This window comes from Geotrypetes seraphini, chromosome 8, assembly GCF_902459505.1.
Source record: "Geotrypetes seraphini chromosome 8, aGeoSer1.1, whole genome shotgun sequence".
In the NCBI taxonomy this organism is placed as follows: Eukaryota; Metazoa; Chordata; class Amphibia; order Gymnophiona; family Dermophiidae; genus Geotrypetes; species Geotrypetes seraphini.
Genome location: NC_047091.1, coordinates 60,357,777 through 60,373,065, shown reverse-complemented (window position 1 = coordinate 60,373,065; position 15,289 = coordinate 60,357,777). Strand labels below are relative to the sequence as shown.

Below are 15,289 nucleotides of genomic sequence, written 5' to 3'. Positions count from 1 at the left end.
GTCACTGAATGTAAGGATTGTATACCATACATATATACTCAAAATATAAACTGGGATTTTTTTTGGCCAAATAAATGGCCCCAAAATGGGGGTCTTGGTTTATATTCAGGTCAGTGTTGACCCACTCCCCTCCCGAACCTGTTGCATGGGCAGGAGCGATGGAAAGTCACTCCTAAAGAAAGGTTTGTGGGGGACAGTGGAAGGATGTAAAACTTCTGAGAATCAGCCGGGGCAGGAGGGAACCCTCTTGTGCTGGACCTCGAGGAGTTAAGGCAGGCCTGGTGGAAGCCTGTAAGGCATTGGGAGGGAGTGGGACAGGCAGGACCGCCATCAGAAATTTCTGGGCCCCTTACTGAGCAATCCTGTTGGGCCCCCCTCGACCCCCCCTTCTTCCATGGGCCGAACACACACATACTTTTCTCTGTCGCCGCACTCTTTGACCAAAAGATTTGTAAGCCTGCAACCACGTCAAGGTAGACTCTTTCAGCAGGGCCCTAACCTAACCTAAACTAAACTAATCTATACCTATCTATTCTAAACTAACATATGTCTAATACTGAACTAATAACAAACTAACAAACATCTGCATAATAAATAACTAATAAATAATAGTGCTAGTAGCTATAATTCATTTTTGAATGTAAAATCTCAGTTAAGGATTTCTTTTGACCTTTGTAGGCCAGAAGTAGATCACAATTGCACAATATTTTTTGTAACAAGTATTAAATGTGTTTTTATAAATACTGTAAGCTTAATAAATATATCAGAAAAAACTACACATCTGAGCGCATATCTGAACATACACATCATCTGTATGATCCCATCCTCCTCAGCTTGCCTATAGCTGCATCATGCATGTTAAAAATGTACGATATGTTGATATGTGCACCTCCTTCCTTCCCATCCATCCTCCTCAGCCTGTCCTTACACATCCACAGCTGCATGTTAATGATGATGTATATGTTATGATGATAAATAAGTGCATATGAGCACATCATTAACATGCAGCTATGGATGAATATAAAAAAGAAACAATATTCTGTACAATTGTCAATCTATAAATCAGCGTCTTCTCCCCACTCTCTCTTCCCCATTTCCCTTCAGCGTCCTCAGCCTACTCTCTCTCCACTTTCCTTCAGCACACGCACATAAAAACAAGCAAGTAATTTATATCATTTTCATTCTATTCATTCATAGAAATTAAAGTCTAAATAATGCCAGTCACATAACAAAACATGATTTTACAAAAATAATTCCCTGCACAGTTAAGCCTGCAAGGATTACTAGATGTCTTTCAGCAGCTCCCCTCCCTCCTTCCCCCTTACCTTTGTGGCCAAGTCAAAATGATCTACCAACAATAAAATTTTAAAAACACAAAGCACGCTTGACGCTGAGAAAATGTTAATTATCATTTATATTCCGTGGGTTTTCAAAGAGGTCAAGGCAGATGACTTTATGCAATGTCACCTCAGTAACAACTATACAAAAATAGACAAATATTCCCCTTCCCTTTTTACTAAAACGCGATAGCGGTTTTTAGCGCAGGGAGCTGCGCTGAATGCCCCATTCTGCTCTCAACGCTCATAGGCTCCCTGCGCTAAAAAACGCTATTGCGGTTTAGTAAAAGGGGGCCATAGTGCAAAATATAGACAGCATATATAAATTCTCAAAGCGGACACATTTTGATCACTAAATTGAAAATAAAATCATTTTTCCTACCTTTGGTAATTTCATCAGTCTCTGGTTGCACTTTATTCTTCTGACTGTGCATCCAATATTTCTTCCCTTCTTTCAGCCTCCTGTATGCTTCCTCTCCTCCAGACCTCATTCCCTCCCCAAACTTTTTCTTTGTTTCACCCTGCCCCTTCTTTCTTTTTCTCTCTCTCCATACCCCTTCTTTCTGTATGTCTGTTTTTCTCTCTCTCTCACCCTGCCCCCTTCTTTCTTTCTCTCTCCACACCCTCTTTCGTTCTGTATGTCTGTCTTTCTCTCTCTCTCTCTCCGTGCCCCATTTTTCTTTGTTTCACCCTGCCCCCTTTCTTTCTTTCTCCCTGCCCTCCCCTATGCCACCACCATTGGGAAAATGCTGCCACCGTTACTGGGGAATAGGCTGCCACTGCCGCCATCGGGAACAGGCCGGCGCCGAGTTCGCCCTGCTTCTCTTCCCCGCGGGGCCGACCAACTCTCGCCACCCGACGTCAATTCTAACTTCGGAGAGGACGTTCTAGGCCAGCCAGGCAGCGATTGGCTGGCCCAGAACATACTCTCCGACGTCAGAATTGACGCGAGTGGCGAGAGTTGGTCGGCCCCACAGGGAAAAGCAGGGAGAACTTGGCGCCGGCCTGTTCCCGATGGCGGCGGTGGCACTCAAGTGGCTAAAGAGCCGCAGTTTGCCGGCCTAGGGAAAACACTGGTGGGTGTCCAGCTGTGCACCCCCTTGGGACGTAAACCCGGGGCGGGGTGGACCGCTCCCCCACCCTCCCCCACCTTGGTATGCCACTATCTGTACCTCACTCCCTCCCTATGACCAAAAATTCTCCTTTCTTCTATTCCCCGAGTACACAACCATCTCTTTCCCTCCCTTCCTCTCTCCCAAGTCCATGCCTTCTGTGTCCAAAACGCACTCCCTCCCCCCTTTTGTGTTCCGCGTTTGCCTCCCAGCCCATCTTTGCAACTTTCTCAGCAAAACGGAGCTCGAGCCGAGAGGCTTGTCTCCTGTTTCCTGCCTGCCCTGCCGCGCACAAATAGCCGACCGGAAGTATTCTCCGACGTCAGCGCTGACGTCACAGGGCAGGCTTTGCTTAAGCCCTCCCTCCGACGTCAGCGCTGACATTGGGGAACACTTCCAATCGGCTATATGTGAGCGGCAGTGCAGGTAGGAACAGAAGACGAGCCTCGCGGCTCGAGATGTATTGAACTCCACGGGTCCCCCGTCCAGCTCTCTCCTGTGCACCTGGGGCGGACCGCCATTCCCCCTAGGTACGCCACTGGGACCGGCACCGGTCCGCGGACCGGCGGTTGAAGAACTGTGGCCTAGGACCCTGGGGGAGCCCTGGCCCCCTGTCAGCTCCGGGCCCCTGAATGCAGGACTGGTGGTACTGCCATGGAGACAGGGTACAGAACCTTTCAGGGCAGGGTAGGAGGGGGAGGCTGGGTGCAGAAACCAGCAGGGAAGAGAGTGAAGGAGGGGGCTGGTTGCAGAGCTTGGCAGAGCAGGAAAGGAGGGGAAACAGGGTACATAGCTTGGCAGGACAGGGAGAGAGGGGGGCTGGTTGCATGAGGGGTGCTTCTCTCATAACTTTGTTAAAATACTAACTCTCTATAAACTGCTTAGGATTCAATTAAGGGTGATATTATTGAATTAGTAATTCTTAACCATTTGCTGGTTGGCTAGATACACCATATGGACTGATCTGAAGGGACTTAAGGAAAGTAAATTAGCAAGTACTCCTACTCAAAAGACAATGCAGGCGACTAGAAAGAAAATCGAGAAACAGTAACCAAGAATACACAAGAGCAGCATGGAAAAAATTAAACCAACAATACAAACTAAAACTAAAAGAAAAAAGAAAGACATACTACACCAGGGGTGCCCACACTTTTTGGGCTTGCGAGCTACTTTTAAAATGACCAAGTCAAAATGATCTACCAACAATAAAATTTAAAAAAAACACAACGCACACTGTACGCATAGAAAATGTTAATTATCATTCCTATTCCAGGGTTTTTCAAAGAGGTCAAAGCAGATGACTCTATGCACTATCACCTCAGTAACAACCATACAAAAATAGACAAATATACCCCCCTCCCTTTTTACTAAACCACGATAGCAGTTTTTAGAGCGCAGGGAGCTGCGCTGAATGCCCAGCGCTGCTCTCGACGCTCATAGGCTCCCTGCGCTAAAAAACTCTATTGCGGTTTAGTAAAAGGGGACCTTAGTGTAAAATATAGACAGCAGATATAAATTGAGACACATTTCGATCACTAAATTTAAAATAAAATAATTTTTCCTACCTTGTCTGGTGATTTCATGAGTCTCTGGTTGCACTTTCTTCTTCTGACTGTGCATCCAGTCTTTCTTCCCTTCTTTCAGCCTGTATGCTTCCTCTCCTCCACACCTCATTCCCTCCCCCAACTTTTCCTTCCTCTCCCCTGCCCTTTCTTTCTCTCTGCCTCCCTTTCCTTTTTTTCTGTTTCTCTTCTTTCCTTCTGTCTCCCTGCCTGCCCTTTTTCTTTCTTTCTTTCTCCCTGCCCTCCCCCAAGACACTGCCACTGCCATCGGGGACCCAAACTGCCATCGGGGACCAGGACCCAAACCGCCACCAATAACAGGCCCGAAAGCCGACGCCAATAACACGCCCAAAAGCCGACGCCGCCCCAACCTCTCCCTGCTTCGGCCGACCAGCATCGCGAGGAACTGTTGGGGGAAATGCTGCCGGGTCCTGCCTTCACGGAAACAGAAAGTAGGCAGGACCCGGCAGCAAGAAGAGGAAATGCTTTCACTAACATGTCTCCCGCCTTAGCCCGTAGCGAACGCTTGCTTCAGGGCTCTCAACATGTGCGTGCAGGCTTCCCTTCTCCCCCCCTCCCCCTCCCCGGGCATAACTTCCGGTTTCGGAGGGAAGAGAAGAGAAGCCTGCACGCACACGTTAGAGCCCGGAGCATAAGTTCGCTACGGGCTGAAATCTCCAAGCCGGTTTTTTTGGGGTTTTTTTTAATGTTCAGCAGCGGCAGATGACAGCTGGGCGGACCGCTAGGGAGAACACTGGAGAGGAAGGCTGATCGGCCCGTAGATCAGGACGGCAACACGAGTGCGATCGACTCGAGTTGCCTTCCTGAGCTACTGGTCGATCGCGATCGACGCGTTGGGCACCCCTGTACTACACAAACCAAATAGGCATAGAAGCCCAAGACACAAAAACACTGTGTCTATCACTCTGACTTTCTCCCACTCAACTTGTATCCGCCCTCTCCACATGTATTCGACGACTTCATTGTAATTATTTTTGCTGATTGTCCAGCTCTTCTTGTTGTAAACCGCCTCGAACTACCATGGCTTTGACAGTATATAAGAATAAAATTATTATTATTAAAAGAACTCACAGACACCAAACCATACCTAGCCAAAACAACAACCCTCCCCTTTCAGCTACCCTTTTAACTGAATACTTTAAAAACAAAATTACAACTGCCAGGACAAACTTCGCAGGAACCTCAACTCACCTAGAAGAGATCACAATGCCCCCCACAGAAAAAGAATCAGCTGGTCCCACTTCTCCACAATACAATGGTCTGACTTTAACAAGCTCTATAAAAAACTTGCAACCTCAACCAATGCCCTCCATACCTATTAAAAACCTCCAGCCTAAAATTTCGCACTCTCCTCCAGGGCTATGGAGTCAGTAGATAAATGTTTCGACTCCGACTCCTCAGTTTTTTGTACTTAAGACTCCGACTCCAGGTACTCGAAATTTCCTCCGACTCCGATTCCTCGACTTCGACTCCACAGCACTGGTTAATTTTCAGATCGTTAAAATGGAATGTCAAGTTGAGAGAAATGAGCATTTTCGACACCACCTTCTTTTTGCTTTTAATCAAGGTTCTAAGGCCGCAGAAGCTGCTCGCAACATTTGTGCTGTGTATATAGTGGGTGCTATAGCTGAAAGAATCGCTCGTGATTGGTATGCCAAGTTCAAAAATGGAGTCGGTAGATAAATGTTCCGACTCAGACTCCTCAGTTTTTTGTACTTCTGACTCCGACTCCAGGTACCCGAAATTTCCTCCGACTCCGACTCCACAGCCCTGCTCTCCTCATGCAATAGATACAAACCATGCTCACAGATGGCCTTTTCCCACAAGACCTCTCCAAAATCATCATCACCCCAATCTTAAAAGACCCAAAAGGAGCAACAGATCAACCATCCAACTACAGACCTATAGCCTCAATTCCACTATATGTCAAGCTAGTGGAAGGCCTCACCAACTACCTAGAAAACCACAATTTGCTCCACTCTACACAATCTGGCTTCAGAACTAACTTCAGTACTGAGACACTACTAGGCTCCCTTCTGGACACAGTTAGACAACACCTCAGCACAGGCAAAAAAAATGCTGATTATTCAACTAGATCTCACCGCAACATTTTACCTGATAGACCACAACAATGACGATAGACAGATGCTGCACCATGCAACCACAAATCAACAAAACAATACAGAAATCATTTGCAGTCACGAGAAACCTAAGGCAAGTTCGAAAATTATTCGACAGAAAACAATTCCAGCTCATGGTCCAGTCCCCTAGTCCTAGGTCTCCTTGACTACTGCAACATCCTCTATCTCCCCTGCTCCGCAACAATGATAAAACAACTACAAACAGTTCAAAACACAGCCCTGAGACTAATCTATTAACTAAGAAAACACAACCACATCACCGAGGCACACCTCGACTCACACTGGCTCCCAATTCAAGCAAGGATACTATTTAAATTCTACTGTCTATTATTTAAATCCATAAATGGTGACAGCCCAGCCTACTTGAACAACTGCCTAATCCAAACTACCACAACCAGACAGAGGAGAACCCAGACACCATTCACATACCCTCCAATCAGAAACATCAAACGGAAAAAACTGTACGATGGCCTTCTAGTCACACAGGCAGCAAAATTAGACCACCAACTCTCCAATCTACTAATCGCGACCCCAGACTACAAAACTTTCAGAAAAGAAATAAAAATCCTGCTATTCAAGAAATCCATGAAGACTAACTAACACCATTTGAAACATTTCAATCTTCTGAAGCAACCCGCTCTATTCTGTAACACCTCTGATCATGTCCAGAAATCCTCTTCTGTAATCCGCCTTGAACCACAAGGTAATGGCAGAATAAAAAAAATCACTAATGTAATGTAATTTCTCTTTCTTCTTTAATACTTTAAAAAGTATTTAAACCTTTGTATCGTATTTCCTCTGCCCCTTCTTTTCTCTAGGGTATTGAAAGGATTAACTTTTAGGTGACTCCAGGCAAGCAAGTGTGTTGGGCTCCCTATTGTAACTTAGATTCTATATCTATGCTGATGTGAAACTACACATACTCATTGAATCAGCTCTACCCACAGCTGACAAACTGAACACATTTTTTGCATCTGTATTTACCGAAGAAGATGTACACAGCATACTGGAACCCATCAGGCTATATGCTGGAAACGAAGACGGAAAGCTGACAGAATTGACGGTCAGTCTAGAGGAGGTATGTAGGCAGATTGATAGGCTTAAGAGCGATAAATCCCCGGGACCGGATGGCATCCATCCGAGGGTCATCAAGGAACTGAAAGGGACCATAGCTGAACTGCTTCAACTAATAGCCAATCTGTCGATCAAATCGGGAAAGATTCCGGAAGACCGGAAGGTGGTGAATGTTACACCGATTTTCAAGAAAGATTCGAGGGGAGATCCAGGGAACTACAGACCGGTGAGTCTGACCTCGGTACCGGGAAAGATGGTAGAGTCACTGATAAAGGACAGAATCATTGATCACCTTGACGTATACGGGCTGATGAGGACCAGTCAGCACGGTTTTAGCAAAGGCAGATCGTGTTTGACAAACTTGCTGCACTTCTTTGAGGGAGTAAACAGACAGATAGACAAGGGCGATCCAGTTGACATTGTATGTCTGGAAGGTTGCGCATGAATGACTACTTCGGAAAATTGCAAGCCATGGAATTGAGGATGAAATACTCACGTGGCTTAAAAACTGGCTGGAGTATAGGAAACAGAGAGTGGGGGTAAATGGACAATACTCGGACTGGAAGAGCGTCACCAGTGGGGTGCCGCAGGGCTCGGTGCTTGGACCCGTGCTCTTTAACATCTTTATAAATGATCTGGACATAGGTATGATGAGCGAGGTGATTAAATTTGCGGATGATACGAAGTTATTCAGAGTAGTAAAGATGCAGGGGGATTGCGAAGATCTGCAACGTGACATAATCAAGCTCGAGGAATGGGCATCGACATGGCAGATGAGGTTCAACGTGGATAAGTGTAAAGTGATGCATGAAGGTAACAAAAATCTCATGCACGAATACAGGATGTCCGGGGCGGTACTTGGAGAGACCTCCCAGGAAAGGGACTTGGGAGTTCTGATCGACAAGTCGATGAAGCCGTCCACACAATGTGCGGTGGCAGCAAAAAGGGCAAACAGAATGCTAGGAATGATAAAGAAGGGGATCTTGAACAGATCAGAGAAGGTTATCATGCCACTGTACCGGGCCATGGTATGCCCTCACCTGGAGTACTGCATCCAGCACTGGTCACCGTACATGAAGAAGGACACGGTACTACTCGAAAGGGTCCAGAGAAGAGCGACTAAGATGGTTAAGGGGCTGGAGGAGCTGCCATACAGCGAAAGATTAGAGAAACTGGACCTCTTCTTCCTCAAACAGAGGAGATTGAGAGGGGACATGATCGAAACATTCAAGGTACTGAAGGGGATAGACTTAGTAGATAATGACAGGTTGTTCACCCTCTCCAAGATAGGGAGAACAAGAGGGCACTCTCTAAAGTTGAAAGGGGATAGATTCCGTACAAACGTAAGGAAGTTCTTCTTCACCCAGAGAGTGGTAGAAAGTTGGAACACTCTTCCAGAGGCTGTTATAGGGGAAAACACCCTCCAAGGATTCAAGACAAAGTTAGACAAGTTTCTGTTGAACAAGAACGTGCGCTGGTAGGGCTAGTCTCAGTTAGGATGCTGGTCTTAGACCAGAGGGCTGCCGCGTGAGTGGACTGCTGGGCATGATGGACCACTGGTCTGACTCAGCAGTGGCAATTCTTATGTTCTTATGCCTTACAGCAACATAGAATGGGTAAAAACTCATCAAACTCTGCCTGAACCCAAGCAAAGCATAGATTCTGTGGGTTCGTCACCTCAAAATATCTTTTAGGAAATATGAACTTCTCCCCCCACTTAAAATCACAAGTCTGGATTCTAGTGCAATAGGTGTGTCATTCTAGACAAACGGGTTCTGAATCCAAACCCGCACGCTATCCAGAAGGAATCAATCACAGTTTTCAGCTCCTCCTTCTTCCCCAGTGGAGTGCACTGCCCCCTTCAGTTTTTTTCTTCTGCACACTAGTACAGCCAATTCGCTGATTCAAATTGATTCACCGATTCATTTTCCCCCAAAATTGGACTTACTGATTCATTAACCAACCCTGATGAGACCTGGCTTACCTCCGAGCCTCCTAAACCGGCAGTGGATAGCAAACAAAAACAGCGCTCTCGGAGCCCTTTCCACTTCTAATAAACATATGTTTAAAAAAGAAACAGCGCTCTGGACAGGGCCTTCTCTTTGTTGCGTCACTGATGATAAAGCAAGGGGGAAGCCCTGGCGGGGCAGGCCGTGAACTGCCTGTTCAGAGCCTGTCGGCCACCACTGCTGCTGCTTTAGGAAGCCCGACGGTATGTCAGACCGCACTGGTGGTGGGTGGGGGGGGGGGTTAGTTGGGAAGTGCTGCACAGGGGGATGGAAAGCTGCTGTACAGGAGGAAGGGAGAGATGGAGAAACTGCTTCACAGGGGGATAGGGAAGGATGGAAAGCTGCTGCACAGAGAGGAGAAAGGAAAAATTGTTGGACATGGGTTGGAGGAGAGTAAGGGAGAGATTCAACAGAAGTAGAAAGGGTGGATGGGAGGGAGACATGCATGGAGAAGAGAGAGGGAGAAATGGTACACATGATAATGGAAGGAAGGAAGGGAAAGATGCTGCATGGAGGAGAATAGAGAAGTTTGACCCAGGGCACAAGGCAGAGAGAGAGAAAGAAGAGATGGTAGTCAAGTGGGAAAGAGATGTTGAATATGGCAGTGGAAGGGAAGGGACAGAGATGGAAGAAGGATGGTAAACATGGAGAAAGGAGAAAACATCAAATGGGCAGAGACCCTGGTGAGCAAGTTAACAGAAGACAAACAGAAACCAGAGCCTGGGACCAACATGATTTGAATAATTTGATCAGGCAGCAAAAGGTAGAAAAAATAATTGTATTTTCTGTTTTGTCATTACAATATGTCAGATTTGAAATGTGTATTAGCAGAGATGGTGTTAGCGAGCTTGAGCTAGGACCTAACAGAAAGAGGAAAAGTTTTGTTTACACTAGTGCCGACATAGGGCAAAGGGGGGTGGGATGGGTGAAAAGGCTACAAAATAAACCCACCAGGAAGTTTGAAAAAACACCTAATTGGTCAGGAAAATCAAATTGAATTGAAAAATTGGTTTAATAGGCTGAATTGAATAAAAAATTTACCCAGAATCGGGCAGCACCTCTGCACACATGCACTAAGATGTGTGTCTATTCTGCTCTGTTTAAAATTTTGTTATTTTCATGTTATCAAAAATTTAAAGATTTTCGGTGCTTCAGAGTTCCCAGTGCCCTTGAGATGGGTCCCAAAGTGACCGGCTGGGTGAAGAACTGGTTGAGTTGAAGGTGACAGAGGGTAGTGATCAATGGTGTGCCTCAAGATTCTGTTCTTGGGCCTGTTCTTTTTAACATTTTTATGAACGATATTGCTGAAGGGTAGTCGGGTAAGATTTGCCTCTTTGCAGATGATACCAAAATCTGCAATAGAGTAGACAAGCCAGATGGTGTGAATAACATGAAGAAAGACCTGGCGAAGCTTGAAGAATGGTGTGAAATTTGGCAGCTAAAATGTAATGCTAAAAAATACAAGGTCATGCATTTGGGCTGCAAAAACCCGAGGGAACGGTACTGATTAGGGAGTGAAGAGCTTATGTGCACAACAGAAGAGCGGGACTTGGGTGTGATTGTATGTGATGATCTTAAGGTGGCCAAACAGGTTGAAAAGGTGACGGCGAAAGCTAGAAAGATGCTAGGCTGCATAGGGAGAGGTAGGGCTAGTAGGAAAAAGGAGGTATTGATGCCCCTGTATAAGACTTTTGTGAGACCTCATTTAGAATATTGTGTACAATTCTGGAGGCTGCACCTTCAAAAAGATATAAAAAGATTAGAGTCGGTCCAGAGGAAGGCTACTAAAATGGTATGTGGTCTTCATCATAAGGCGTATGGGGACAGACTTAAAGATCTCAATATATATACTTGGAAAGGCGGGAGAGGGGAGATATGATAGAGACGTTTAAATACCTACATAATGTAAATGCGCATGAGTCGAGTCTCTTTAATTTGAAAGGAAACTGCAATGAGAGGACATAGGATGAAGTTAAGAGGTGATAGGCTCCGGAGTAATCTAAGGAAATACTTTTTTTTACAGAAAGGGTGGTAGATGAATGGAACAGTCTCCCAGAAGAGGTGGTGGAGACAGATACTGTGTCTGAATTCAAAAGGGCCTGGGATAGACACGTAGGATCTCTCGGAGAGAGAAAGAGATAATGGTTACTGTGGATGGGCAATTTGGCCTTTATCTGCCATCATGTTTCTATGAGGCGAAAAGCAGACTTGGGGTCTGCAAAAAGCAGACTTGGAGTCTGCAGCTAGCAGGTCAATCTAGCCAATATGCTTCATTTTTAGGGAGCTTGAGAACTGTTCCCCTCAGAGCTAGCTTGCCCCCTGATTTTTAGGAACTTGAGTGCAGGCTGATTGGCACCTGCATTGGTCCTTTTTGGGGAGACTTTCAGGGAAGCAAGGGATTGAATGGGTTGGTCCAACCATGGCTGGAGAAAGACGTGTTTCCCTCATGGTCCTTGCTCAGTTGAGTCATTTGCAGGATTGCGAGTCATCCAGGGTTTGTAGTCTTAGTGGTGCCCGATTGGCCCCGCCGGCCATGGTATGCAGGCCTAGTCTGTCTCCAGAGGACAAAGGCCTCAGACTGCCGGTTTAAGTGGATCTTCACACTCGGGGTCCAGTTTCTAACAAGAAACCTGAACAGTTAGGGCATGGGGTATTCGGACGTGGTTGTCATCACTTTGCTCAGCTTTAAGAGGCCGTCCACAATGGCAGCCTATGTTAAGGCCTGGAAGTCCTTGCAGCACTAATGTACTGTGGAAGGTGTAGAACCCACCCGAACTCCAATTTTGGCAGTCTTGGACTTTCTGCAGGAGAGACTTCAGAAGGGCCTGTCGGTCAGTTTACTGAAAGTGCAGATAGCAGGCCTTTTCTGTTTCCAAGTGTGAGAAGACAGAAACTCCCTGACCTCTCCTCCAGATATTGCTTGGTTCATTAAAGGGGCTCTTTGTTTGTGCCCTCTGGTGCACTCCCCTTTCCCTTCCTCAAATCTTAACACCATATTGCAGAGTCTCAGCGGTTCTCCATATGATCATCTTCAGAAGGCTTGCAAAAATTGTATGAAAATAGCATTTTAATTATTTGCACAGATGTATGTATGTATCTGAGGAATGGCAATACAGTTTTTTTTGTGCACAAAACACAGTTGCCACCTAGTTTGCCACCACCAAAACACAGTTGCCACCATGTGGGCATGAATCTGTTTGGCCCGTGTTTGTGCTCAGCCTATTTGCATGCTATTTATTTACTGCATTGGGGAGCAAAATTTTGTATTGCCCTTGCATTAGGAAACTTTAAACTGAGCTTTAACACAGGATTCTTAACACATTGGATCTGAGACAGCATGCTGTGACACACTGGTGCCATCACCAAGAGGTGGAAGGTGTTCACCCAAAATTTGACAGTGAGCTTGTGCTTTCCTTAACAACTATGTGTTTCAGCAAGATAAGTTGGGGAGAGGTGAGAAGCAGAAAGCCGTGCACTTGAAATCTCCTTAACTGGTCCCTACTTCTGCCACTAGCCCTAACTGGAAATGCTGCAGGTCTCCAGCCCACCCTTGTTCCCCCTTCCCTCTTACCCTAGCAGTCACCACCATTGCATCTGTATTTCCCTTGCATCATTGCTTGAAATAATGATACAATATATAGGTGTGTTTTTTAAATTCAGCTGTGAAATGTGGTGTTGAGAACTGCTGCTCTAACAATGTAACTGAATGATTGGAAGATAATATGCTTCAGCTAAGCAGTGTTGTTTCTTCTTTTACCAACTCATCATTCACGCAATCTAGCAGTTAAACATCTTTAGGAGAAGCAAATTCAAGTTTATTATTTTTGATACCCTGCGAATCACAATATGTCTAAGTGGCTTACAATATAAGTTGTATATAAAAAAATTGTTTAAAATCTTTACAGTACACAAATGGGTAGAAGGGAGGAACTACAATTTATGATAGGAAAGCAAAGGGAAGGATGATACATAAGGACTAAAATAAATAAAGGGTCTATTAGTCCCAGCTGGAGTATTGAATGGTTAGTAAAGTACATGAGTTTGGTTTGGACTCTTGGCCTTGAAGTTGTGGATCTTTAATGCTTTGCCGCAGTCTAGGGTGAACTGTGTGTTCCAATAAATGACACTTTGTAAACTGCTAAGAATTTGCTCTTTGTGAAAACTAAAAGAACTAAAACCATGCATACTATTTGTAATTCCTCTCTCATTGTCTGCAAGTCCAGAATCTGCCGACAGCAATGCTCCTAGGCTTTGGATGTGTTTACAGTTTTTCTGAATCTTGCACATTGCAAATGTATTAATGTGAGTTGTATTATGGTAAAACAGAGCAGCACAGCACACTTTAACTCAGAGCAATAAACACCTCATGGGGGAACTTTGAAGGGTTTGTGGAGGGTGAATATGTTTTGATCTATTTTAACAGATCTGTAGTAATTACCAAGAAATCTTTAATGTGTGGGAAACGAAACCCAAGCATGGTTGTAGGGAGCTTGGATTTAATGATAACTGTATAATGCTCTAGGCATTTTTTTTTTAAGTAGGAAAGCAGGATATGTGTCTTAAATAAACTATAATATATCAGTATTAAGAGGGGACGTTATCAATGTGGGTTACCACTAAATCAGTTTAGTTTATCACAGGGTCTCACTACAAAAAATGGGACCCTGTGCTTCTAATATGATTTGTGGTATCTTAACAGTAGCTCACATAGGAAACATTCAGGAGGGAAGTTATCAATTTTGTCAAGTTACTTAGATTTTCTATTGGTTTTTGTTACCAGAAGATTTAATTTTCCTGCTTTTGTCAGTGAGCATTATGTTCTCATGTTTCCCAGCAGGGTGTTAACTCCTTATTTTATATGTTCTCACTTTTAGCTTGAAGGTCAAGAAGTGCTATCCTTGGCCCACAGCTCAAACCTTGCGCACACAGATCTTAGCCAAATGGTCAACAAGAAAGTTCTACTGGAGAAGATAGGAGGCACAAGGGGACTCTGCTGTTGCTTAACTAGCCTGTCACCCTCCTAAGACCAAGCTTAAAGCTAAATCTCAAAATATTGACTTTTCCAGACCTTCATATTAATCAAGCCGTTTCTTCAAGGAGGATTTTAGGGATCTGGGCTTCTATTTTCTGTCTAGGAGATGCAGCTACACCGTTGCCATGCTGCATGCTCTAATGCAGGGGTAGGGAACTCCGGTCCTCGAGAGCCGTTTTCCCAGTTGGGTTTTCAGGATTTCCCCCAATGAATATGCATTGAAAGCAGTGCATGCACATAGATCTCATGCATATTCATTGGGGAAATCCTGAAAACCTGACTGGAATACGGCTCTCGAGGACTGGAGTTCCCTACCCCTGCTCTAATGCTCCATAAGGCGTCGTCTCGTATGAGCTGAGCAGGTTGTGGATTGCTAGGAGGAGCTTGAATATTCAGTGTTGAAGTTTTTGGAAAATAGATTCCTAAGGATTCTTAGGGAAGAAAGCAGTGCCTACAACTAGAAATATGTGGTTCATCCTGTAATTGGATCGATGGCCTAAAAAAGGGGTTCATAGACAACCCCGCGAAAGACAAAGGCGCGCGCCGACAACTGAGCGCAAGACGGAGGCGCGCGCTGAAGAAAATTACAGTTTTTAGGGGCTCCGACGGGGGGGTTTTGTTGGGGAGCCCCCCCAGTTTACTTAATAGAGATCGCGCCGGCGTTGTGGGGGGTTTGGGGGTTGTAACCCTCCACATTTTACTGTAAACTTAACTTTTTCCCTAAAAACAGGGAAAAAGTGAAGTTTTCAGTAAAATGTGGGGGGTTACAACCCCCCACACCCCCCACAACGCGGCGCAATCTCTATTAAGTAAAGTGGGGGTGTTCCCCCCCACGTCCCCCCCATCGGAGCCGTAAAAACAGTAATTTTTGCAGCGCGCGCCTCCACACTGCGCTCAATTGTCTGGGCGCGCTTTTGTCCCGGCGCGCTTTTGACCTGACACCAAAAAAGGACTATGGCATATCCGAGAGGGGCTTTTAGAGAGGTTTATTTTACTTGGTT

General features: G+C 45.3%; 1 protein-coding gene across 8 annotated transcripts in view; it reads left to right on the top strand.

The window, feature by feature from the left end:
• The window catches only part of BICRA (BRD4 interacting chromatin remodeling complex associated protein), a 283,868-nt gene that overhangs the window by 60,462 nt on the left and 208,117 nt on the right, over positions 1 to 15,289 (top strand). The gene's annotated exons all lie outside the window — the stretch shown is intronic.